General features: G+C 33.9%; 1 pseudogene across 1 annotated transcript in view; it reads right to left on the bottom strand.

The window, feature by feature from the left end:
• Positions 1-885: 885 nt before the first annotated feature.
• The window catches only part of LOC149533758 (deoxymugineic acid synthase 1-like), a 203,204-nt pseudogene continuing 178,031 nt past the window's right edge, over positions 886-26,058 (bottom strand). The window contains exons 5-7 of the transcript XR_016358045.1: positions 2,167-2,509; positions 1,881-2,060; positions 886-1,113 (exon numbers count right to left, since the gene is read on the bottom strand). The product of XR_016358045.1 is annotated as a deoxymugineic acid synthase 1-like (transcript). The remainder of the gene's footprint in view (positions 1,114-1,880; positions 2,061-2,166; positions 2,510-26,058) is intronic.

The raw sequence follows: 26,058 nt of genomic DNA, 5'->3' as shown, positions 1-26,058 counted from the left end.
TAAGAATATGTTGATATATGGGTTAGTTTGTATCCATATTCTATAAACATGAAACATAAGCTACACCATGTATCATAAATAAAACATAAGTAATGATCTCATAGCATCAAAGTGTTTGTCAGACATTACTCATCAAATGCCTTTGAGAGTAGTCATCAAACTAGTCACCACAAGTAATCCATAACATACCCAAACATCCAAACGTGTAAGGAGTAAAGGAAAGAGAATGGGTATGTCTTATATTTCCTCATTACAAAGGGTAAATACACTACTTAGAACATACTCAAATGAAAATGGACTTAAAAATATCTGAAAAACACAAAATATCAAGTACACCACAGTACTATAAGTGCATAGACAATATGCACATGATATATAAACATAAGATGCTAACCCCTATATGTGGGTTAATACTAACATTTAGCCAAGATAAAATAATAGTTGTACAATGCGTTCCCTATCAATGCCCATTACCATATCCTACACACCCAAAGGATGGTATTAGTGCACCATATCAGTTGCATTTAATTGAAGCTAGCGTAAATCTCAATAATATTATCTTTTCTAGCAAAATCATAAATATTAATCATAACTTTTATCAAAACATGTTTAATTAGAGTGCAACTCAAAACAATTCTACACATATAAAGGAAATCCATATCACAAGGTTGTCTTGATCTAGTGTCAAGATACAACTCAAATCATGAAATACCAACTATAGCACCTATATATTTATTTAAGAATCCATAATTTGAAATAAAGTGGCCAAGACCAAAACATATAACACTGACTAAAAATCATAACTAGGATGAAATTGAAGGAGGGGGTCTCACAATGGACCTTATTTATAATAGTTCATATTTTCAATAAATCCATCATCTCGCATTAGATCTCTCCATCCCATAGTTCTTTAATACTTTTGTAAGGGCTTGTTATTGCATTTACAAGATCTTCTCCCTTCAAATTCTTCCTCTGCTCAAGCTTACTCAATTTCTCATGGTCTTCAAAAGTTAAACACCAATCAAAAACTTGAATTTTTTTAGTTATCCTCTCTTTATTAAAGCTCTTGGGGATCACACTTACTCCCTGTTGTATTCCCCACCTCAACACAACCTACAGAGAACATGCAAGGTATTATAATAAGAACATGCAAGGAGATGATATATGAAGAGACATTCAAAAACTAAAGAAGATTTTAGTTAATGGGTCTTTGGTTTGTTTGTAAAGTTAAATGTTTCTTAAATATTATTTTGAATCAAGTTTTGCTAAGTGTAAGACTCAAACATCATAAAGAACAAGTGTCACATAGTGGCTAGTACTCGTCGTTTAAATTTAACAACTATTTATAATTATAAATTAATAAAAATAATATATTATTAGATTCCCAAAATAATATAATTTATAAAATAAAAGAATAATCAAGATATCTAAAATTAAAAAAAGCTTTGTATACTTTTTGACATCAAATTTTTATACTTAAATCTATAAAATCTATTTGTCTAATTATTTGTTATATCTAATCAGTAGTAATAATTAAAATATGAATAAAAACCTTCAAACATATAAAATTATGGGATTTTAATTTCTAATGTCTAATTTTGTTATAATCAAAATGTGAACTTGTCAATTAATTACTCTTGTGTTTCAAATATGCTGATGCCCAAGAAAAGTCAAGATGGAGGAACCTCGAATAAAAAGGATTGAAAAATAAATAAAAATAAAAATAGAAACCTTACAAAAACCATGACTATTTCCAAAATCAAAAAAACAAAATGATATGACTGGTGACAATTAATTGAGTCATCTCTAGTATTGAATGGAGATCAAATGAGAAGACTTTATAGTTATAATATCCTAGAAAGGACATAAGAACCTTATACCTGAGCTATAGACTTACAATGCTTTTGAGCAATTTCCTGAACCACAGGATTGTCCATCATCGCATTGGTTTCCCATAGTGTTTGGAGCTGCAATAGGAGAAAATGCTGATACTTGAATTTTCATCTCCTTGCAATACTTTCTTAACTTTTTCTGTTGCCACATTGGGTGCATCTCTACCTTCCATATATTCCACCGCTTTTGATCAAATACTGAAACATTTGAGACAAAATGTAGGTAATTAAACGCAGAGAAAAAAAATATTTTTGATCAGTCAGTTAATTGTTTGATTGACGGCAGGAGGAATTTTGGCATATTTCAACAAGTCTTCAATCTTCATGCAAGAAAAATTGCTCAAACCAGTTCAAAACATTTTTCCATGCCTTGCCATGCAGATTTGATATCCAGAGGCAAAAAGTTGTCCTCCCTTGGTGGAAGGGTATGTCCTTTCCTTAGCTTTACAGGCCAGTGTAACAGATACAAGTCCACATATTCCAGCTGCAAATTGCTCCCTTTTGACAATTTAGTGATGACAAACACTTCCTCCCTTTTCAAAAGCTTCAGTGAGAGCTGCTCCCAATGCACCTTCTGACCCATAACAGCTGGCCGTGTCAAAAGATCTGTATCCAACCTGTGTTCAAACTAATATATGTATTCAAATGTCTCTAGTGGATTTTTCTAATTAATACTTGTACAGAAATCGATGGACTATTGTTAAAGAAAGTATGGCATATATATATTTGTACCTAAAGAGCCACGGCAACAGCTGCCTTGACCTTATCATCAGTATTCAATTCTACAACTGGTCCCATCTTTGCTGCCATTAATCAATTCTACGCAGAGAGCTGAGAGGAATGAAATAATATCAAACTTGAAGATTGCAGATTTGTTTGTGTATTGAGGTTTTCAGTGGCTATTTATAACATCACCAAGAATCAATTAGGGCTCAAAGGTCGACAAAGGACAGTCTTTAACTATGAGTTGAATTTTACGCAGGTTGAATTTAACGCATTTCTATTAATGAATACATTATTGAAAGTATGGCACCAACGTTCTATTGATTTTTGCATGGGACGTAATGAATGGCGTAGTAAGAATGTGACATGAAGAAATAAGAATGGGTTATTGATAAGTACTGTAACATTATTTTGACTGTAATATTATTAGTTTGTTCCTGCCCCGAATAATGTGCTCATTGAGGAGTAACTCTAACACCAGACAAGACTTCTCTTCTTTTTATAATAATATTATTTGTTCCTGCCCCGAATAGTCTGGTCATTGACGAGTAACTCTAACACGAGACAAGACTTTTCTTCTTTATATTATATTATTAGTTCTTGCTCCAGTAGGAAACTATTCCAGAGATATTAAATTGTCTGCATCTTATTCAAATCCAACGGTTCAAGTTTTTAACATCATAATACTACTTTACATGCCACCAGAATGGCACTCGGTGTTGATATCGCGGTAAGCCACATTTTGAGATGCATTGAATTGGTTTTCTATTTTGAGTTTAATCCGTTTCCGCTATTAATTTTCCAAATTCCGACAGTGGGACAGATGTTGGTGATGACACAATTGAATGGCAATATCTTGAGGCAGCCAATGACACAATTCAATGTACTGTTTATATCTCCAACATTTATCAAAAAGTCTGCATATTCATATCTCCACATTTATTTGAAACATTTTTTTGCAAACTCTGCTATGTTTTATTTGTACTCTGCACATGTCGCAAATTTTCCATGTTATTCCTTGGAATGACACAACCTTAAGCCATTATGAGAATCAGCTCGCAAGCCTGTATACGATTCTATTTCAATAACATAAGATCATAATGGCTCAGTTCATTTGTCCATTTTTGGGGTGGTTTTCTTTCTATGGAGCAGACTATATGTATACATCTAGGAAGATGCTGGTATCAAATCAACTGGATGTGGTACAAGAAGCACAATCCTTTTTGAAAGTGCATCCATTCATTATGTAGTGTCACAAATCACTATCTACAAATTGTGGGGCATTACTATAATGTCGTTGAATAAGCTCATTTTTCCCATAGATGTTTCTATACAAATCTATTCACGCGAACTTCCTGTAATTTTTTCCCCTCTCATAGAGGTTTCTATACAAATATATTGAAATGAGCTAACTGTTAAGGTACAACCAGTTATACTTCTGCCACCCCCATAGAGGTTTCTACACAACTTTAATAACACAAGCTACCTGCTAATTTTATTCCCCTTATAGAGGTTTTTATACAAATCTATTGAAATGAGCTACCTATTAAGGTACAACCAATTGCCGGCTTATCATTATGCCAAATTCAAGTTTATCATAAACCTCTTAAGCTAAAAACTAGTTACAAGAGTATCCGTTCTACCAAATTCAAGTGGATCACGAACCCAGTCTCACCACTTGTCCCTTGCAATGTCGGATCCTAGCCTTGTCACTAAGCCCTTACAATGTCAGAGCTTCTACCAAAGCCGACAGAGACATAACACCTTATGTCATGGAGATAAATATGTCTAACCTTAATATTTCTTTCCTAAATCCCACCAAAACACCATCAAATTCCCCCCTCCTTTGTCAAATGCCACCAATTTCCCTCTTAATGCCTCATCAAAAGGGAAATAGGCATGCGCATCACTGGAGCTCCTAATTCAAGCCTTCAACTTCACTGCGATGATAAATGCTAAGGAGTTTCCCATGGTTGGCATAGCAAAAAATGGAACCCCCCATGGACCCACAACACAACAAATATGACCATTATTGCAGAAGCCCCTCTGCAATTCAGGGGTGTATTTGCCTATAACATTTCTTAGCATTACAAGTTTACTATTGCAGCTATTGATTCTAAGAGCTACTATGTTCTAGGCATCGACTCATCCTCTTCTGGAACCTTTGGCCTGATAGATTTAACATTATCTGTTTGGTACTCTACGTTTGCTACCAAAGCAATATTACTCGGCCTGCAAGACACTTGGTTCAGGCATAAGTTTATTATCATATATCAGGTCAATATGTCAGACACACAAACAGAGAAAATGTAATTACTTGTAAATGCTATATTTCTGGTGATGCAGACCATCTAATCAGTCCTTCCATTAGTCATGACTCTAATTGCCCAAAAAATTGGTGCTATTCTTCATTTCCAGAAGGGTGTTACTGGTTGTAGGTAACTAATATTTCATGCAACAACTCCACTTCATCTACATTAGGAATCATTTAAAAGGAACGATGTGCTAGCCTAACACGCAACAAGCATTTATTACCTCCGAAATTCAAAATAATCAAACGTCCAAACCAGAAGGAAATTGGTGGTTAACAAAATAGCCCCAGCTAAAGTATATTAAGACCATATAAAAGGGTTTGATGCCCTTCCAAACAAATCCCCTTTACCAATATAAGAAAATAGTATAAGAAATTATAAGAAAAACTCCCCTTTACCTGTCAAATTAACGCGTATCATAAGTAGATTAAGTGCTTCCCTTTCATAAAACTCCCCTTTTCCAGTAAAAGAAAATATCATGTAAGAAAAACTAATGTACTAAAGATTAATGCAACAAGCAAAAAGTAACATATTACGACAAATTTGAGATTCCAAGAAGTGCTAAAGAGGATCAAGTAGAATTTATTTTTCACTAAAATGTTCTTAAGGGTCAAGTGTGTCATAAATAACATTTAATAACCGATTAATCATAATTACATTAGTTTTCCCAATTGTAGAAAGTAGTATACTTCTAAAAAAAATTAAAAAATTCATCACTGAAACATTCACAAATATATCACTTCTGAACAAGACATACACTTTCAGTTGTTCAGTCAATTCATGAACTTAAGAACTTATCGCAAACCACTCCCCATCCATGTCTAACAATAGAAAAAGATTTTACAACATAAATTAGAGAAAGAACAAAAGTTTTCATAACCTCTATATCCAAAAGATATTTTCTAATTAATTAGTTTACAGGCTCATTCGAGAAACTATAGCCACATTTGTGATGCCAAAGAAAATGCTAGCCAACATCCAATGTATGATCAAACTGGTTTCCCAAGAACGATATCTCTAATACTCGTCATAATCATAGTCATGTTCTGTAATGATGCTAGATTTCCCATCTTTTTCAGCTTGGAATAAATACAATATATAGCAGTAAGATAACTAGCAATTAGTATTCTGTGAGAAATAAATTGCAAATTAAAAAAATTTGCTCGGCACGTGAAGGTGCCGAGTGATAGTTTTGCCTAGCACCTTAAGGAGCCGAGTGGCAGAAGGGTGCCGAGTGAGCTCGGCGCTCAAAGGGAAACTCGGCATCAATGGATGCGGAGTGAGCTCGGCTTCAACTGTAGAGAAAAGACCAAGCCGAGTGACCAGGTTTATAATGTGAATAATTTCAGTATTAAAATCAGAGAACCAAAATTTAAAATATTCAACAATAATATTCTCAAATGCAACAAATAAGGGAAGAGCAATGGATTCACGTATGCCTGCTTGCTTTCCATTCAACTTTGAATTAAAACATTACAAAATTTGGGAGCATTCTACTTCAAGAAAATCCTAAAATTTGAAACTGATAAAACTTTAAACTTTAAACTCCGAACTTGTAGCTCTAATGGCTGCATACAATAACACCTGAGCAATCACTGCTTCTGAGGTCGAAACTAATAAACTACAAACTTACAGAATGACCAGAGAAGAAATACGTGCATCTGCAGGCACGAAATGAACTTCCTTCTATCTCTGCACTCTAATGACTGGATCTGTTGATCACTTCTTTTTCGCTGCAACTTCTAATCTCTTCAACTGGCTCTCACTCTCTATCTGGTCGAATGAATCTAATCATTCCCCCCCTTTTTTTTTTCTTTTGACCTAAAACGTTTTTCCCTCTCATTTTTCAAACTCACCTACCGGCAATAAAATATTTTATTGAATGTTCTGCAATCCGTCAGGTGGTAGGTGGTAGTTTGGTTCCAAGGGCAAGACAACCAATATGTCGGTGGTAGGTGGGCGTTTGGTTCTAGAGACAAGACAACCACCGCATTAAATTCCAACATATTCATCGCTAAATTTGTTAAACATAAATAATAAAAACGATAAATTTTAGCATGTAAAGACCATGGTATGTATTCTAGAGAAGGGTGACAAGTATTATAAGATACCGAACATTTAAGAGGACAAAAGTAATTTGCCTCCTTAAAACCAGCTCATAGAGAACTCACTACGGACTTATGAGGTAACCCAGTTTAGAGGTGAAGATATATTTTCAGCTGGCGAGAGTTCTGCGAGGTAGAGTTTATCAATTGAATATCGAAAGGCTTATTGACAGCCAATGGGAGAGATGAAAAATGGGTATAATTGATCTCCTGTTGAGAGCACACATGGCCTTACCACATAAACAACAGATGTCTCTCTGAAGAGTCAGCTGATTATACTCATCTAAATCTACTCAGAGGCTCAGAGCCAAGTACCAGATGAGAACAATTACTATTTTAATAACTATGACCTTTCTAATGCTTTCAAACTTCGATGACCTAACTCTATCCAAGTTCAGAACCCATTCTAAAAGGAAAGAATGAACGAATATTTTTAAAAACATTAGTCAGAGCAGTAGAAGCACAACAATATGGCCACAATGGCCCATGACCCTATGGGGTTAAGTAGTAAGGTTGTGGTGTAATGATATAGAGTATCTTCCACCCTGACCCATGTTTAAAGATTTTCTAAATGGCCAACCTTACCAACATGGATCTAAGGAAGCTCATGGTATCACCTGAACTTAAAAAATATGGCTCCCATGGTTAAAACTTAAGACCTAACGATTTCAGATAGAGACACTTCTAAGGTGCTAGATACCTGTGATTCAAAGGTGTAGGATATGATAGTAATCCAAGTACACGTTTGAAAATGAAGACGAAAAATGGTTTTAACCCAACTCAATCTATTATAACACGCAATTAGTAATAGCAGGGTAATTTTTACAAACATGTACCTGCCAAGTATAGAAAGGAAGCCGATAAAAAATGCAGTCTACCATTATCGTTCATCTGTCCTGTGGTTTTGCCCAGCCAAAACAAGATTTGAATTGGTACAAAAATCAATATTCAACTTGTCACTGGAACTTCACCATCCAGATATATTGACAAAAAACATTAAGAAGGCCTCTTCAAAGATTATCAGCCTATTTTATTAATCATTGATCAAAACAAACTTGCGCTCATGGAAAACCCAATATTGATTCAAACTTTATTACAATATGAATATTAAATCTGATATCTTGTTACCTGGACATTTTAGAGGGAGGATTAATTATATTAATTCCGGAAAGAGAGAGATTAGTTCTCAGCTAAACCAACTTTCTCTCTCTCCGTACTCCAACTTCTAGAAAGAAGTTCGGGGTTTGAGTTCTACACAATCTCTCTCTCCACGTACTAAAATACTCTCTCTCTACGTACTCAAATTTTTTAACCTAATCCTAACCTGAGCTTTCCAACCCAAACTCCAACTTGAAAATAATCACCAGCTGAAAATAAAGTTCATTGAAATAATCGAAAAGATTGGTTTTATTTGTAGATAAAGCACTTGTAGGTCAGTCATGGTGAATTTGAAGGTGGCAGCTTGAGTTTGTCTTTGAACCTGATAATACCTTGAGATTATTCATATTTATGCACTTATAATTCTACAGCTTATTCATAGCTGTATTTTCTTTTCGCATTGAGAGGTGGATAAGGCACATGAATGAAGAAACAGGTAGCATGGTCTCATCATCAGAGGTTTGTAGTCTCATAAGATGTTATGAACATCAAGATATTTAATGTTGTAAAGGTGGGGTCATAGCAGAGCCAAATCAAATACACTGGCAAATGTGGAAACGTGGAATCTTATGTAGGGTGCCCACAATATGCTTGATGAATTACCTCTGGATATATCGCCTTGTAGAGTACGATAACCAGAGACTATGAAATTGCGTTCATTCATTAAATGATGTTTCTCCAGCCATAGTAACCATGCAAATTGTTGGAAGTAATAATGAATGTGAGAAACAAAGGAAGATTTTAAATGATGATCAGTGCACTATTTGAAATAGACATTTCTCAGCGATCCCACGCAAGAAAGATCCGCGGCTTCAAAAGACATAGACCAGGCACATGAATTGTTTGACATAATATAAGGCATGAGAAACGTAGGCACCATACACCATACATGAGCATAATTTCATTCACAGCCAGTCTTGAGCAACACGGTAGCAAGAATGGTGGTCAGCCATATACAAGACGAGTGACTTGCTTGGCAAATTATATCTCGGTTCTCTAACCACAACATTAATGGAACTATAGGCAAGGCCCATGGACAGTTTGTGGGCACCTACAATGGCGTGTTAGTTGGTTACTGTCTGCTCTTATCCTAAGGCACATGTGTTGATCTAACCTGCTTATTGCACGTGAAGGGCTCAAGAGTTTATTGTTTGATCTCCTTTTTTGAACATGAGTTTAGTGCCAATTTGGTCATGTCAAGAGGTGTTATACAATTGAACTAGTGATGAGAAGAGTGTGCTCAACAAAAACATCACATGATTGAAATTAATGACATTGCATTGGCTTTAATACGTAATTGCAGGTTCCCAAAGGCATAGGGAATGAGGGGTTGTGTTTACAACGAGTGGCATAAGCATAAACAGAGCAGTCACAAAGAAGGCTCTTAAAGAGGTCTATTCTTCTCAGGCAGGTCGATGAATATAACTGGAAAGATTAGGTAGCAGGTGTGGAGTTTTCAAAGTCGTCAAAGCTGCTATTACTGATCACCGTTCTCATCACTGTAATTCCGTGCAAAGTGGTCTGTGACCAAATGGGAGCGTTCAAACAGGGTATGGATGTAAAATGTTGAAGCATTTACAATTTGGCAGAATGTGTCAAAGATATGTTGTCTTGTTGAATGATATTACAAGATATGTAAAAAAAAATGTCTTCTTGAGAAGGATTTGGAAACTTTCGGTCAAATGTAATTCACAGTAAAGCCAAACTCTACAATCTTTGCCAGCATGCCCCCTATCTATGCCAAAATGAGAGCTCTAGACATCCATTATAGAATCAAGGTAATAATTTTGCCAGATGTTGGCGATGCAACTGCCCTGGTAAACATACACGCATAGTTTGGAACAAGCAGAAAAGACATGTGAACTATTTAACAAAATGCTTAGAGCTTCATCTAAAGTTAGAGCAAAAGAAGCTTGATACCTTTGACACTCAAGGTTTAATTGAAACTTTCTAAGATTTTGCATATTCAGTGAATGTGTGATTACGTGGATACATACAACAGAATGACATCCATACAAAATTGGAGTCTTATTGCCAGTATATGCGATCAAGGCACAGGCCTCACAATTTGACAAAAATAATAGGTTACACCTATCCAAAATAAATGATTGTCTCGGATGTGTTAAGCATATCCATTGAGTGGAAGAAATGGAAATCAGTCTTCACTTAATGAAATTCTGAGAAACATAGTTAGGATTGCCTTGCATTGAAAATTGATATGTGTAACTTATTGTAACCGAAGTTAAGATGTCATGCTTTGACTTCATAAAAAATTGGAGTTGGTTGTGAAATACATTCTCAATGTCCAAATCCTAATTTTTTAGGTGGTTACAAACCCGAAAGTTAGTTAACCTGGAATAGCTATAAATTCATGAATCTCAATGTAATAAAGGACTTTTTGGATTTGGAGACAGGGAACACTTATGCTCTGATAGCAAAGCAATTTTTGGGAAGTGTGTACAATTGTTGTTTTTGTAATTAGTTATTTCTTACTTTCTTGGTACAAAGAAATAAAAGAAGCACATTTGGCATTCTCTTTCAAAAGAATCTGAATTGTTGAAGTGTTGATTCATCTATGAGTATTTTCATGGTATGGTGTGAGTATTCGTGAATGGTTGAATTAGCATTGTGTCAGTGATAGTTCTCAAATGTAGTCTTTGATTGCTCTCATTAACAGTTTACATCATTTTTATGAAAATGTTGAAGGCGTGTGGTGCATTCGCTATCAATGGTTTTCCTTTTTATTTTCTAAGTTCCACTCATCTTTATTGAAAAAGCACAAATTTTATCTTATGAGGGAGCTGCCCTTCTAAATGTAGAGGAAGGCCGGATATCAAGGGCCTATCCAACTGTTGGAGACATCGATTTGCCACATACTCCATTGAACCAAATCATATATTTTCAAGGTGACAAATCTGTTTACCAACATATCTCAAATTTAATTGGATCTTCTTAGCAAGGATTTGATACCAATGTAAATGTAGATTGAATTTCTTATATCAGATTTAGTGAGATGAATGTCTTTATATTTCAGAATTCTTGGAAACTTCACAGAGTGCATGGTCCATCTCAAGGAGATTTTTCTTGAGAGCGACCAACTGACCGAAATCTCCTCAGATTGAACCGTTTGAGGGTCTGAACAGGACACTTACCGATGAAGAATCCTAAGGCCCCGTTTGGTTGCTGGAAGATGAGGGCCAAAACTGGGTTATCAGGGGCAAAACCAGGTTTTGCAAAAAAAAATTGTTGTTTGGTTGGTTAAAACTAAAACCCGGTTTTCAATTTCATCTTCCAATTTTGGTCAAAAATTGGAAGAACTTTCTTCCAGTAAAAAGGTGGAATTCGAAATTAAAACCAGGGTTTGAATTTTATGACAGTTTTTTTAATAATATTGTGGGGTCCATAGTATATTCATCTTCCGTGTCAACCAAACGAACCATTGGCTTTCCAAACCACAAAACCAGGTTTTCGAAAACCTAGTTATAAGAAAACCTGATTATGTCAAAAATTCATCTTCCCCAACCAAACGGAGCCTAAGAGAAGTAGCCTATCGGCTAAAAATAAATAACAAGAAATAAAACTCATTCAATATACAAAAACTGGAAGTGAATTTAGCGTATTGCAAAATCAAGGCACCATCATTTCAAGCGTCTACCAGCCCATTATAAATTCACTGTTTTGTAAATTTTAAGAATTAATAAATTAAAATATTAGACCAACTCTATTATGTCCGATAGACGAGTTAATGTACGCCAATGTTTCTAAGGAGAATTTTATTTAAACATATTGTAATGAGAAGTTAAGTGGGAAAATGTTTTACTAGAATATTTTGAAGATTTATAAACTTTAATTTTGTTTTAATGTTATACATTTTTCATATGATACTTCTATGAGTGAAGTTGTATTTTTTATTTTTTATAGGTAATAAGTTGAAATTATGATTAATTATCATTATTTGTTGTGATTAATTATTATTATTAATAATTAAGTTTGAGTAGAAATAGCACTAATACATTATAGGACAATTCTTGACCTTTTAGCACTAATATATTATAGCATTTTGCATCTGAGGGTTTAAGTTTTGTTTCATTTAGGTATTGATTCTGGTAATGCTCCAGCCCTCTTCTGCCCTCTTCTCTACTTTATAAGGATAGCTTCACCCACGGTCTCAGCTGAGCAGCCAAACCCCAACATCAAATCAATTTACTTATACTGTGCTGGGAGCGCTCAACGTTGATATTTAAAAAGTTCTTGGACAAAATTAATGTTACAATTCCTAATTCTAATGTCCGTTCTGCTTGCGATTAGAATGCCAATTGAATTTTTTGCTCGATGTAATTTTGAGTTTTGGGAAGAAAGAAATCCCTCCAAAAATTTACGTGAAATTTCAAAAGAAATCTTTTCATAGTCATGAAAATTTTAGCTGATGAATGGTAATGTAATTTCTTGTTTGTGATAAACTTTCATAGAATTTTGTTTTCAAGAGTTGTTGATCACATCCACGCCATCTTTGGAAGAATCACACCCTGTTCACTATCATATGAAGTTAAGAAACATGCATTTGGTTAATGGATATCGTTGAACGAACTTGATAATTTTCGTAGAATTTTGTTTTCCCAACTATATGCATTTCATAAATAACTAATTTTTCATATGATTTTTAGCAAGATATTAATTGAAGCCATAAAAAAGTATTTATCTAATGGATTAGTGGATAGTATCATCGTACAGAACTCTTGGTCATTTGATTTCCTCAACAAAATTTTATCTTATCCACGTTTTAGCTAAATGTTTTTAGTTTATGTATAACAATCACTACTTTGACAATAGATTATAATTAAATTTATTAAATTTATGTATACTAATGATAGATAAATTAATCTATACCGGTGCTAGATCATTAAGTATGATTATAAATCTTTAAATACATTTTAACTCATGGAGTATGATTGAAATATTTATTTTAAGACAATCTTTTAATTTTTAAATTAATCCTATGAATTTCCTAGATATTATTTAAAGTATTAATCTTATGAATTTTCAAGCTATTATGTAAAGTAGTGAAGCTTATGAATTTTCAATATATTATGTAAAGTAGTGAAGCATATGGTTTAAAAATGGAAAGAGCATAGAATTTTGTATCTCATGATAGTTTTCAGTCACTTTCTAATCTTTTAAGCATTCTCATTTTATCATAGGAAGAGCCATAGATTTCAGACTTTACAATTTACGTAATAGCTTAACAAGTTGCTTCCTACGTCATCTCTTTTTCTCTTATTGTGGCAGAAATGCATTGACCATGACGAAACAAAGAAAACCTTAATATCTTTATTAATTGGGTTTCCGATCATATATAGTTGTTACTCAACATATATGGAATAAAAAACAAGAGCTTGTTTTTTTAAATATCATATATCAAAGTACTACCCTGCCCCTTTTCCACTCTCCTCCTTTGTTTGATCTGATGGTAAATTAGTGGAACAATTATAATTCTATTCAGGATTATGTTGTATGATAGTGGAAAGAAATTAATATGTTATATGATAGTGGTCCTAATTTGATGAAAGTCTTTAATACGTTATATGATAGTGATCTTGATTTGATCTACTAGAATATTTGATTGAAAGTTAAAACACAAGAATTTTCAATGGTTGTATTATACATCTCAATTATTATTCTTAATTAAGCTTGAGTAGGCCAACCCAAAAATTATTATTATTATTTATTGTGATTAATTATTATTATTAATATATTCAACCCAACAATCTAACAGGCCAACTCTTATAGCATACAAGAAATTTATGATAGAAGTTGTAGCCAAACATGACATTGAGGCACACGAAACATGTCATATGCTTCAAAAACTATGTCTAGTCATGTGCAGTTGTCCTTTCACATCCTTGAATGCTGGTCAAAAAATGTTTCAATAGATAGTAGATGCATTAGACACAAACCAAATACAATCTACATACTTGTAGGCATACAGTCAGTGACCTCCAAAGCTTGAGATGCTAACACTTCTTGAATCTACATGATCGTACACTTATTCTGCAAAATGTAGAAATCACAGGTTGAAGAAAGAAAGGTGCAAAGGTTCTTTCCAACAATAAAATCCAACATTCCAAGAACCTCGTAAACAAGGTTACAATATTCCTAGTATGAGCACATATAGTCAAAATCCTCAAGGAATCAGTACTCAAGGAAATACCTCGTATGGACATACATTATCATTAGACCCTTTGGTACAACATATCCAAATGCTTCAACAAAAAATCCAAGAAATTCAAACTGGATCTTCAACCAAGTGGTACACCTTGGAAGACATATGTCCATACCCTTTAGAAAAAAGTGTGGTCATGATTCTATTTTCTCCACATTTTGAGGTTCCCAAATTTGAAAAATAAAAATGGAATACAGATTCCTAAGACCATGGTAGAGAATTATGTCCTTCTTGCATTGAAGCATCTCACGATGACACTTAATTTATGAGACTATCTCCATGAAGTTTGGGAAGCCAAGCTATGGAATGGTTTTCTAAGTTACCACTTGGTATCAAGTCTTTTATTGAGATAGTTGATATGTTTGTAATACATTATTCCTACAACACTAGACATGAAGTAATAATTTTGGACCTTTTTAATACAAAACAAAATAATGGGAAACCATTCCTTACCTTCTTGCAAAGATGGTGTCACCTTTTATCAAAATATCCAAGAATCATTCCTGAATGTGAAAAGATGGATATCCTCATACAAAATCTTACATCAGACATGAGATATAGAATACAATTACAATATCCACCAAACTTCAATAAGCTCATTGAAAATGGTCTAAAAATTAAAGATGCTATGGTCCAAAAAGGAGAACTAAAACTTTACAAAAAAGACAATACTAGCTCTTGAAATCTCAAAAATAATAGTTCCAACACCACTAATGCCAAATCCAAATTCTAGAACATAAATAAGAACATTGTAAGTGATGGAGTAGTAGACAATTAAAATGCAAAAACATCACAGCCAATACTAAATATGGGAAACAAATATGTTAGTCCTCAAACAAATTAAAATACTCAAGATGTCCCAAACAATCAATGAAATAATGCGTCTTTCACGAGAACATCTTTTATACCCAAGAAAATAACATTTACTCCTAAAGGTGAATCTTTGGAATCATCTTTCAAGATATTAATCACTTAGAAACCTATAACACTTCCTAAAATGAAAGACTATGAACCAAAAGTGAAACCATCATCGTGGAACGATGAAAACTATTGTGAATTCCATAGAGGCAAAGGACATAAAACAAATGATTGTCAAATACTAAAGAATGTGATACAAGATTTGGTTAACACTGGTGAAGTAAATGTTGATGGACATACCTCAAATGAGACACATATTGCATTCAAAGATCCACTTCTAGAACATGATAAGGAAAATGTTGTTGATCTTAGATTGGTTTTGACAATCGAGTGTCAACACACTTAAGTCATTCACTAAGTTCATATTGAACTAGTAATGCATGACAAGTATAATATGTAATTATAGACTATGCCAAGTTGCAATGAGTGCTGAGTCACTCATGTGCCGAGTAGATAGATCATGCCGAGTGATTCAAGTGCTGAGCAGATAGTTGATGCTGAGTAGTTTAGGTGCTGAGCCAAAAATAGAATTACAGTATGTGCTGAGCATTAGTAACATCAAGTGCCAAGTAACACAGATTGGACATAGTTGTTTGTGATGACACAAATAGCTATGTAAACCATTTTTATGTCAATTTATGAATAGATCTTGAAACTTTAAAGATAAGGATGAATCTATTTGAATTCCCTATGCAATCACATGCAGCCAATCAGAAAATAAGAAGAGTTAAATGACAATAAGGATGAATCTTAGTTGTAGATTCATACCTAACCCCAAGTCACCAAAGTCTTTATAAGGAAGATAATGCCCCAATATTTAGAGAGAGAGAAGAGTCTACAGATGGTCGAGAAAGAGAAGTGATATCAAAGGGTGAATGAATTGTTCAGAGATCATTCAAGGTGACTTATTAGATCAAAGAAATTGCATAATCAATTTACAAAACAAAGGATTGAAGACACAACATTGACATATTAGATAAAAAAGGATCAAGAAGGATAGAATTGTGATATGAAATCAACAAGTCAAATTTGTGAGTTGTATCAAATCAAATACTCTACTGTACTCTCTAACAATTGTATTAGTTAGGGTAAAATCCTTTCGACTAAGTTTGATTTAACAGTCATTAGAAAATCTTATAATAGGGTGGCATTCTAAGTGAATGTTATAAAGTCCTTTAAATAGGCACACTTCTGACAGTGTTAAAATCCTCTAACAAGGTGGGACTTAATAGTCTTTGTAAGCCTTTAATAGGGTAGGCCTTTCACACGGTAGATAATGTATCATGGTTAAACTTATTGTAACCGTAATTGGTGACACTTTATTGCTGTAGTAGTGAAGAATTGTGTGTGCCATCCCCACCCCAGTTTTATCTTCTCATTTGGAGGGTTTTTGGGTAATCATATCTTGTGTCAAGTGCTTATATGCTTACACATTTTGATGCATTTACTTTACATGTTATTTTCAGTTCATGCATCTGATGAATGGTTAAAAGTTTTAGTAATTGAAGTTTGAACTTTTGATTCACCCCCCCTCTTAGAAGTGTATGGTTCCCATTTGTAATTCCAACAATTAGTATCAAAGGTAAGTTATCGGAAGAAGAAGCTTTGCAACTTAGAGAAAATATCTTGAGAAGGAAGTCTACAAACTAGGAAAGGTTATTGAGAACCAAGGAATTGAGACACAACTCATCTTGCATTCACTAGATGAGGCTAGAGAGGAGTTAAGGAAATCCTTAAAGAGAAGGAAAGAGATAGCTATTGCAGAGAATGACACACAATACAAAGAGATTGACACCACCAAGTTATTTGCAAATGGAGAATCAAATGAATTCGATGCAACAATTTCAAATCTAATGGAAAAGAATAGAATACAAGCTTAGGAGATAAAAAATCTCAAGATAGAGAATCCCAAGCCATGGTGCTATGTGAGGTAACTGAACAAAAGAAGAAAGCCATAGAAGACAAGGCCATGATTGAAGAAGACAAGAGAATCCTGGCAAACATACTGGAAGAGAAGTCAAGTGAGCTTACCAGAATCTCCAACATGTAATTAGATACCCTAAGTTAGATGATGAATGCTCATCATGAGCTAAATGTCAAAGACATTGAGATAATTGCATGAAAGTTGCACAATGAACAACTGCTAAATGACCTAAAAAGAGAAACAAAGGTTTCTAAAAGATTCAATAAGCCAAATGAAGCCATCAAGTACTTTGAGCAATTACTAAAATCCCCTAGATCCAATAATGATACATCAAAATTAGGCTACACAAGCACTAAAGAAGGAGAATCATCCAAAGCTGCTGAGGAAAGGAACAATAAAGGTAAGAATTCAAAACCTACTTGTCATTATTGTGGTAAGAAAGGACCTACGACTAATGTGTGTAGGAACAAGAAAGAAAATTAGCATGACAAACCTAAGAACATGGATCACTCTCATAAGTGCAAAAAGCAAGGTCATTAGGCACATGAATGCAGAACCAAAAGCATGCATACACCAAGATTTGAAGGTTATTGCTACAATTGTCAAAAATATGGACATAAAACTTTTGAATGCAAATCCAAGTTCATATGGTCATCAAATAAGCCAACTAAGGTAAGAAGCTATGTAAACTCCTATAATTGGGATTATAATACAAGATATAGTTGTCACTATTGTTAGGAATATGGACATGTCCTTGAGAATTGTATTAGAACACATTTCAGTGGTAACTATAAGAGATGGTTAAGTCAAACCACATGCTTTAGCTATTTGAAGAGTGCTTTCCAACAAGGTCAAAGGCACCCAATTTTAAAATTGACAAAGGTAAAGGCAAGACAAATATTGAGCGCATTAGGAATGAGATGAACAAGACATGGAAGAAGAAAGATACTGACAATACACCAAATGAAGAAGGGATCACTTCACCCAATGGGTCAAGTGGTCACACTTCATCAAACTAAGCAAAAAAGAGGTATGTGGGACTGATACTCAAAAAGTGTTAAAAGGTTAATGCTAAAAGGATATATTAGCATAAATAAAGATGCAAAAAGTGTTGTAAAATTCAAAGTAAAATCTTCAAATTTTCATGGTGATGCCAAGCATGAAAAGTCCTCAATAGATGCCGAGCAAATATTAGTAAGTGCTGAGCTACTAGCCAAAGTCAGTTGGAACTGAGTCTATAGTAGCTATCGAGTAAAGAGAAATTCATATAGATGTCGAATGGAACATAAATTGTGTTGATGTTGAGTTTATAGCTATACAAGCACCGAGCAATAAATGTGATGTTTTAAAGGGTATAAGGTCAATTTTCACCTTTTTTTCATCATTACAAACTCAAAGAAAGAACAAGAAGAGAAAATAAGTGATTCACAAACTAGTTTGAAGCACTTACAAGGATTCTAGTGAAGATCAAGCACTAGTTCATCAAATTTTAAAGGTATTCTTCATAAGCCGAGTTGCGTAGTTTAAGTTTGTAAAACCCTAATTTTTTAGAATGGCTTGTAGTTCAAAAAATGTGAAGGAGAAAGAGGCATTTGATGTTCAATTAGTTAGCAGTGAAGTTAAACAACCAGATTTCAAAGCTATTCCATAAGTTTCCTATAAACAAGACCCAGTAGGAGCATTATCCATGATCCTGCCTAAAGTAATAATGGTTCAAGACATGAGGAAATGTTACAGCTGCAAAGTAGGAGGAATAGGTGACATGGAGATAAGACGAGCATATGATAAATTATGTGAAAATGAAGTCTTGAAGGAAGAATTTAAAATTGTAGAGAGAAAGGGTTTGACCCATGGCCTAGATTTCCCCATGGTATTTAAAATAAATGGATCAAGATAGTTGTGAGCATAATTCATGATGGGTGTCTATGGTTAGAGGGTGGACCAATAAAGATTTTAAAAAGAATTATCCATAGGGTAACAAGTTTTCCAAACCTAGATCGGCCAAAAACCCTACGTAGTGATTCAAAAGAGGTAATTGAGAAAAATACAGGTGCAAAATGGAACAAGTGTTGAATGACCATTGATACCATAATAGATCCACTTCTTGATTTTTAAATTAGGGTTATTTCCCACAAATTCTATCAATCAAGCAAGTTAAATAGTGTATCCTACATAGCAGTTGATGTTGGTTACAAAATTGTCAAGAAAGATCATACTTATGATCTTTCAAAACTTTAATTACAACAGATAAATGAGAATCTTGGAGCCATTAGGAAGAAAAAAAGTGCACAATGTAAATTTGGATCAATACTTGTGTGTATATTCTTCTATGTGCAAAATGAGTTCCCATCTTTTGGAAAAGTTGGATGGAAGACAAACAGATCTGTGGCTGTCTAAATTAATGAGTATATTGAGAAAATGGGGGAGAACTTTGAATCAATCATGACAAGATATTTTGAAGACTTTAAGAAGTCTATGAAGCAAAGATTGAGGATACCTATTTCCTTAGTAGAACAACAATACAATGACATATGTTTCCTTGTTGATATTGATTACACATACATTCAGGCTATTGTACCTAGGGTTAAATGGTTTAGACCCCTAGGCTTATATGAAATCAATGTTGATGAAGCCTCCGTTGCCATTACTGTACTCCTAGTAGAGGAGATTGATAAATGTGCCAAGATATTTGATAACTATGATATAATGAAGTCTAAAGTGGAAATTGAGTTGAAGACAACTTCTACATTGAATAAGAAAGACAAACTAGTAAAGAAATTGAAGGCAAAATTTGGTGAGGGAGTAGGTGATGTGGAAGAAGAAGATGATGAAGAGAATGAAGAGGAAGAAGAGGTAGAAGCAAAAGAATCTCCAGCTTTAACCCAAGGCATGGGTGAGGACCAAGAAGAAGAAGGTGCCGAGGAAGAGGAAATCAAAGAGGCACCAAACCAATCAACACCAAAGAAGAGAAAGGCCAAGGCTCAGCCTGTGGCTAAACCAAAAGCAAAGAAAACTATTAAGCCCAACCCAAAAAATCCTATAGCTCCTACAACTAGAGCCAACACGAGCAATTGCACAAAAGGCTAAGGAGAAAACCAAACAGATAGAACAAGGAGGCCAAGAGTAGAAGAAACAAAGAAGGAAATATATTACTCAGCCTGATTTAGATGAAGGAAAGAAAAAATCAGAAGACATTAGTCAATTCAAAGTGGTAAGTCATACACCACTTCTTAATCTTGAAAACTTGTGTGATAATGTCAAGAATAATGCAGATTTATCTATTTTGAAGAATTTAGATTTTGATAAATTGAGTAGAGATGAAAAGAATCTAGTGGAAGAGGCATTGTATGCTATGATGTCCAAATTTAAGAACACTCCACTCGAGTTTGTCAACAATATACCTAAAAGTCTATATGATATTGTTGAGGAATATTAGAAATAATAAAATCGAAATGAACTAAAAATAAAGAATTATAATTAAATCCAAGAGAGTTTGTGATGAACATAATTACCATACTTTATAAGAGCTTTCCAAGATCAACACAAAGGAGGAGACAAGGATTTTGATAGGGGAAAGCAAAGAAAACCCCTTGTGAATAATATGAATGAGGCAAATGCCTAAAGAATGAAAGAAAAAGAGAGAAGAGAGAAAATGGAGCCATAGGCTCATTACAAGAACTACATAGTGATTGTGTGTTATAGAGAATGAGAGAGAAGCATCTCTTATAAAGAGATGAGAAGAGGAGTTATTTGTAACTCCCATGTGAATGATTGCCACATTCATAAGTGTGTGCATAACAAGTGTCATAATTCTCTTAAGGAGGAATAACTATTTCCTTAATAAAGGAATTACAAAATAGACTTGTCCTCACATGTGGACTAGAGGACAAACAACATAAGGAATACCTTGGTTTATCCCATTTAATAAATACAACCAAAGAAAGATTACCAATTCTAACAAGGAAAAATGGCATTACTATTTAAATCTTGAGAAACAAATCAGAGAGTCAACATTAGCTCAAGTGATGCCAGGGCTAACAAAAGGATATATTGCTAAAGCAGTGAAGAGATATGTAGCTAGGTTTACACCTATATATAGAGCCTTTAGCATTCTACAAAGAAATATTGATGATCTGGTTAAGAAATCAACCCAAATATGGAAATTAATCTATGGGTTAACCATTGTGAAGCAAGGAGAGGTTGATCCCTCTAAAGAAAAATAGGATGATAAGAGTAAGGATAAGAAAGATAGTAAGGATGATGACAAAGATGATGATGACATGTAGGAAGATGAGAGGATAGACAATATTGTTGGGGAAGAAACTAAAAGACAAAATGATAACACAACAACTAAGGAGTAGCAAAAAGAATAGAGTGTGTAGGACACACAAGTGTCGAGTGTTAGCCCCCCACATGACACAATCAAGAAAATAGAGACAATTATTGTCAAGGATGTTTCTAATGCTTCAGCTCAGAACATCAACCCCTTAACTACAAAAGACCTAAAGAAGATCCTTGACCAATCCACACTACAAGCTAGATTGTGTGAGAACCTAGTATTGATTAGTGTTGATGAACTTTAGAAGGTAGTAGCTGGCATTACAAGGGATAAGGTGAACACATAAGAACCACCTTCAACCATCCCTTCAGCTACTAGTGCTCAACCTTTAGTACAAACATCAAAAGACACATGTACAAAGGTTTACACAATTGATATAATGGTTAAAGTTGAACAAAAGAAAGCAAAAGAAGGGGTAAAAGCACAAACCAGTGTCACCTTTTATAAAGAAATGTGATATTAGAATGTGACAGTTCAACATTAGTGACAAAAAAAATGGTATTTGTGTTTAAAATATGCAGATGATGTAAACTGATGAAATGTGTAGAATTGGATGAATTTTATGCCTATAATTTTTATAATTTTTTTGAGCGGGAATTTATTCATTTTATTTTATTTTGAAGTCCCTTTTTTAATTGTAAAAAATATAGGGTGTAGTTCCTGTCAAACAAGTATATGCAAATCATCTTTTTTTTGTTTTGATTTGAAAATATCTTATAGATGACATGTATAGCTAGTGCACAAAAAAAGAAATAATTATTTTTGATGTAAATTTTCTTTCTTATAAGTACTCAAGTTCGACCTTATCAGAATCCAATAGTTTTTTCCTCTCATCAAAACTTTCCTATCAAATCTATACCTTCTTAAAAAAAATTACATATTCATGAAGAGGATTCTCTGCTCTAAAGATAAATATAATTTTTTAATTTTTTTGATATGATTTACTATTTTTTTTTCTTTTTTGAGGGAGCATCTTCTGAAATGTTGAAATATCGACTTATAATACTTTGAGATTATAACATATTATAACTAATCAAAACACAATTTTTTTAATATATGATGATATTGAATATGAGATCTATAAAAGGGTATTTTTAATTTTTGGAAAAAATTGAGTTTTGATAGAGAAATGAGATTTGACCAAAATAGGTTTTGGTATCACAAATAGTGACGTAGATCTGTGCTTTTACCTGAAGAGAAGACTATAGAAGAACAAATGAGATAGATAGATACATCTATACCTAATGCACAAACACAAGGTGCAACTCAAACAATTATAATTGATCAAGCTAAACCTGAAGAAACCAAGGACATACCAAAGGAGAAGGAGCAAGAGGTCATTCAGGCACTGGTAACATTAGCAATATCTAACTCTCCTACTAAAGTCCTTTAGAGGTCAAGCACTGAAGCTATACCATAGCAAATTTCAGCACCAAGCTCCAATTCAACAAAGGTTGCTAAGGTATTTCAATATGGAGATGTAACTCTAGATGAAGAAATAATGATACCGAAATTTGAGTATGCAACCATAACATTAGAGTAGATAGGCTTAATGCAAAAAGCCTTGGAAAAGAAGAAAAATAAAGAAATACTCATAAAGGAGTATAAATAGAGGCAAGCATTGCAAGAAATAAAAGATATCTTTCTAGATGCTTTTAGTTTGCCTACACTTGAAGAGTCAAAGCCACTATTAGAACAACTATCAGATATTGTGGAATAGATGAATAATGAAGATCGAGATACAAATGCTAAACTTACGGAATGGTTAGAAAGAAAATTTGAAGGGAAAGTCATTGAGAAGATATCTGGTGATATAGGATTGGCACAAGTTGAGTTCACTACAAAAATTGAGAAAGTGAAGAAGGTACTTGAGAACATATTCTCATTGTACACAAAACTATATGATCCAACATTCTTCACACAAGAAACAAGTCATAGAATTTTGAGTTTGGAGAGAAATCTAAAAGTTTCAGGTATGCAACTATCTCAAAACCCAACTCAAAGTGAGAAGCATTTTCACTCATTGCTTCACTCATAGAGTCAACTAGATATGCTAACAGTAGAAGAGGCTAATACATGAGCCAAGTTGGCTAACATTCAAGCCTCCTGAACCCCTCATATGGTGATACTCCATAAAGAACTCACATTTTTAGAAACTTTTTTGAAGAAAGATCCTAATCTTTCTACATTAGATGGACTAGTTCACCTTGCAATAGAGATAACCATCCAAATAAAGTCACTAGATGTTGCATGTGACAACTGGGATGCTGCTTTGAAAATCATAATGGATGTCCACAATTTTTTTTGGACAAATAAACCATCAGTGCATAGACCCTTTGACATAAGTGTCAAAAAGGGGGAGAAATAACAAGTGTGCAAGAGGGAGATAGGAAAAAGGGGGAGATAATTGCCAAAGGGGAGATAGACAAAAGAACAAAAAAGGGAGATAAACCAAAATGGGAGCAAATAGAAGAGTATAATTAGAGCATATTAGATAAAGAGTATCAACATATGTAAAGTCAAAGAGTATCAACAATAGACATAATTAATCAGAATGGAGAATAGATTTTTGGACATAATACAGGCACATTAACTTAGGGGGAGTTACAAAATTTTGAGGTATACAGTCTATTACAGAAGTTTAAAAATTTTAAAGTTTTGTATATGCCGAGTTGTGAATATATTATACTCATGAAGAATAGATTTGTTATGTACAGTTAAGTGTTTTTGACACTCATGTCAAAGGGGGAGATTGTTGATCTCAAATTGGTTTTGACAATCGAGTGTCAACACACTTAAGTCATTCACTAAGTTCATACTGAACTAGTAATGCATGCCAAGTAGAATATGTAATTATAAACTATGCTGAGTTTCAATGAGTATTGAGTCACTCATGTGCCGAGTCACTCCGGCACCGAGCAGATAGACCATGCCAAGTGATTCAAGTGTCGAGCAAATAGTTGATGTCAAGTAGTTCAAGTGCCAAGCCAAAAATAGAATTATAGTATGTGCCAAGCATCAATAACATCAAGTGCTGACTAACACAGATTGGACATAGTTATTTGTGATGACACAAACAACTATGTAAACTATTTTTATGCCGGTTTATGAATAGATCTCGAAGCTTTGAAGAAAAGGATAAACTATTTGAATTCCCTATGCAATCACATGTAGCCAATTAGAAAATAGGAAGAGTTAAACGACAATAAGGATGAATCTTAGCTGTAGATTCATACCTAACCCTAAGTCACCAAAGTCTTTATAAGGAAGAAGATGCCCCAATATTTAGAGAGAGAAGAGTCTATAGATGGTTGAGAAAGAGAAGTGATATCAAGGGGTGAATGAATGAATTTTTTAGAGATCATTCAAGGTGACTTATTAGATGAAAGGAATTGCAGAATTAGTTTACAGAACAAAGGATCAAAGACACACCATTGACATATCAGATCAAAAAGGATCAAGAAGGACGAAATTGTGATCTAAAATCAGCAAGTCAAAGTTGTAAGTTGTATCAGATCAAATACTCTACTGTACTCTCTAACAATTGTATTAGTTAGGGTAAAATCCTTTGGACTAAGGTTGATTTAACAGTCATTACAAAATCCTTTAACAGGGTGACATTGCAAGTGAATGTTCTAAAGTCCTTTAACATGCACACTTCTAACAGGGTGTTAAAATCCTCTAACAAGGTGGAACTTAATAGTCTTTATAAGTCTTTAATAGGGAAAGCCTTTCACAGGGAAAATCATGTATAATGGTTAAACTTATTTTAACCGTAATTGGTGACACTTTATTGTTGCAGTGGTGAAGAATTTTGGGTGTCATCCCCACCCCAGTTTTACCTTCTCATTTGGAGGGTTTTTGGGTAATCATATCTGGTGTCAAGTGTGTATATGCTTACATGTTTTGATGCATTTACTTTACATGTTATTTTCAGTTCATGCATCTGATGAATGGTTAAAAGTTTTAGTAGTTGAAGTTTGAACTTCTGATTCACCCCCCCCAAGTGTATGGTTCCCATTTGCAATTCCAACAAATGCCTCCAATAATTAAAATGTTAGTCATGTCAATTACAATACTACATCCTACACATACATTAATAACCTATGTAAATATGACCCTTCTCAGTATTATGCCAATGTCATTACCTTTCATAAGAAGGATGTGTCCAAACAAGTTAATGCTACCACTAGGATTCAAGCTAAGGTCACACTACAAGGTGTTTCATCCAAACCATCCACACCTCAAAGAAAAGTTGTTTATGTACCAAATTCTACACCTAGAACATAGAAACAATACAACCTTTTGGACCAATTGAAGAAAAAACCAGCCCATATATCCATATTAGAGCTTCTATAATTGTCAACATCACACATAGAAATTCTTGAAAAAGCTCTATTAGAGATTGGGAAATACCCACAAATCTAGACTAGGGTTAATTCCAAGATATGGTGGGACATTTGACTA

This window comes from Cupressus sempervirens, chromosome 10, assembly GCF_028749045.1.
Source record: "Cupressus sempervirens isolate cs-2001-9-10 chromosome 10, ASM2874904v1, whole genome shotgun sequence".
Taxonomy (NCBI): Eukaryota; Viridiplantae; Streptophyta; class Pinopsida; order Cupressales; family Cupressaceae; genus Cupressus; species Cupressus sempervirens.
Note: the sequence above shows the minus strand (reverse complement) of the source record. Positions and strands in the feature narration are given on the sequence as shown.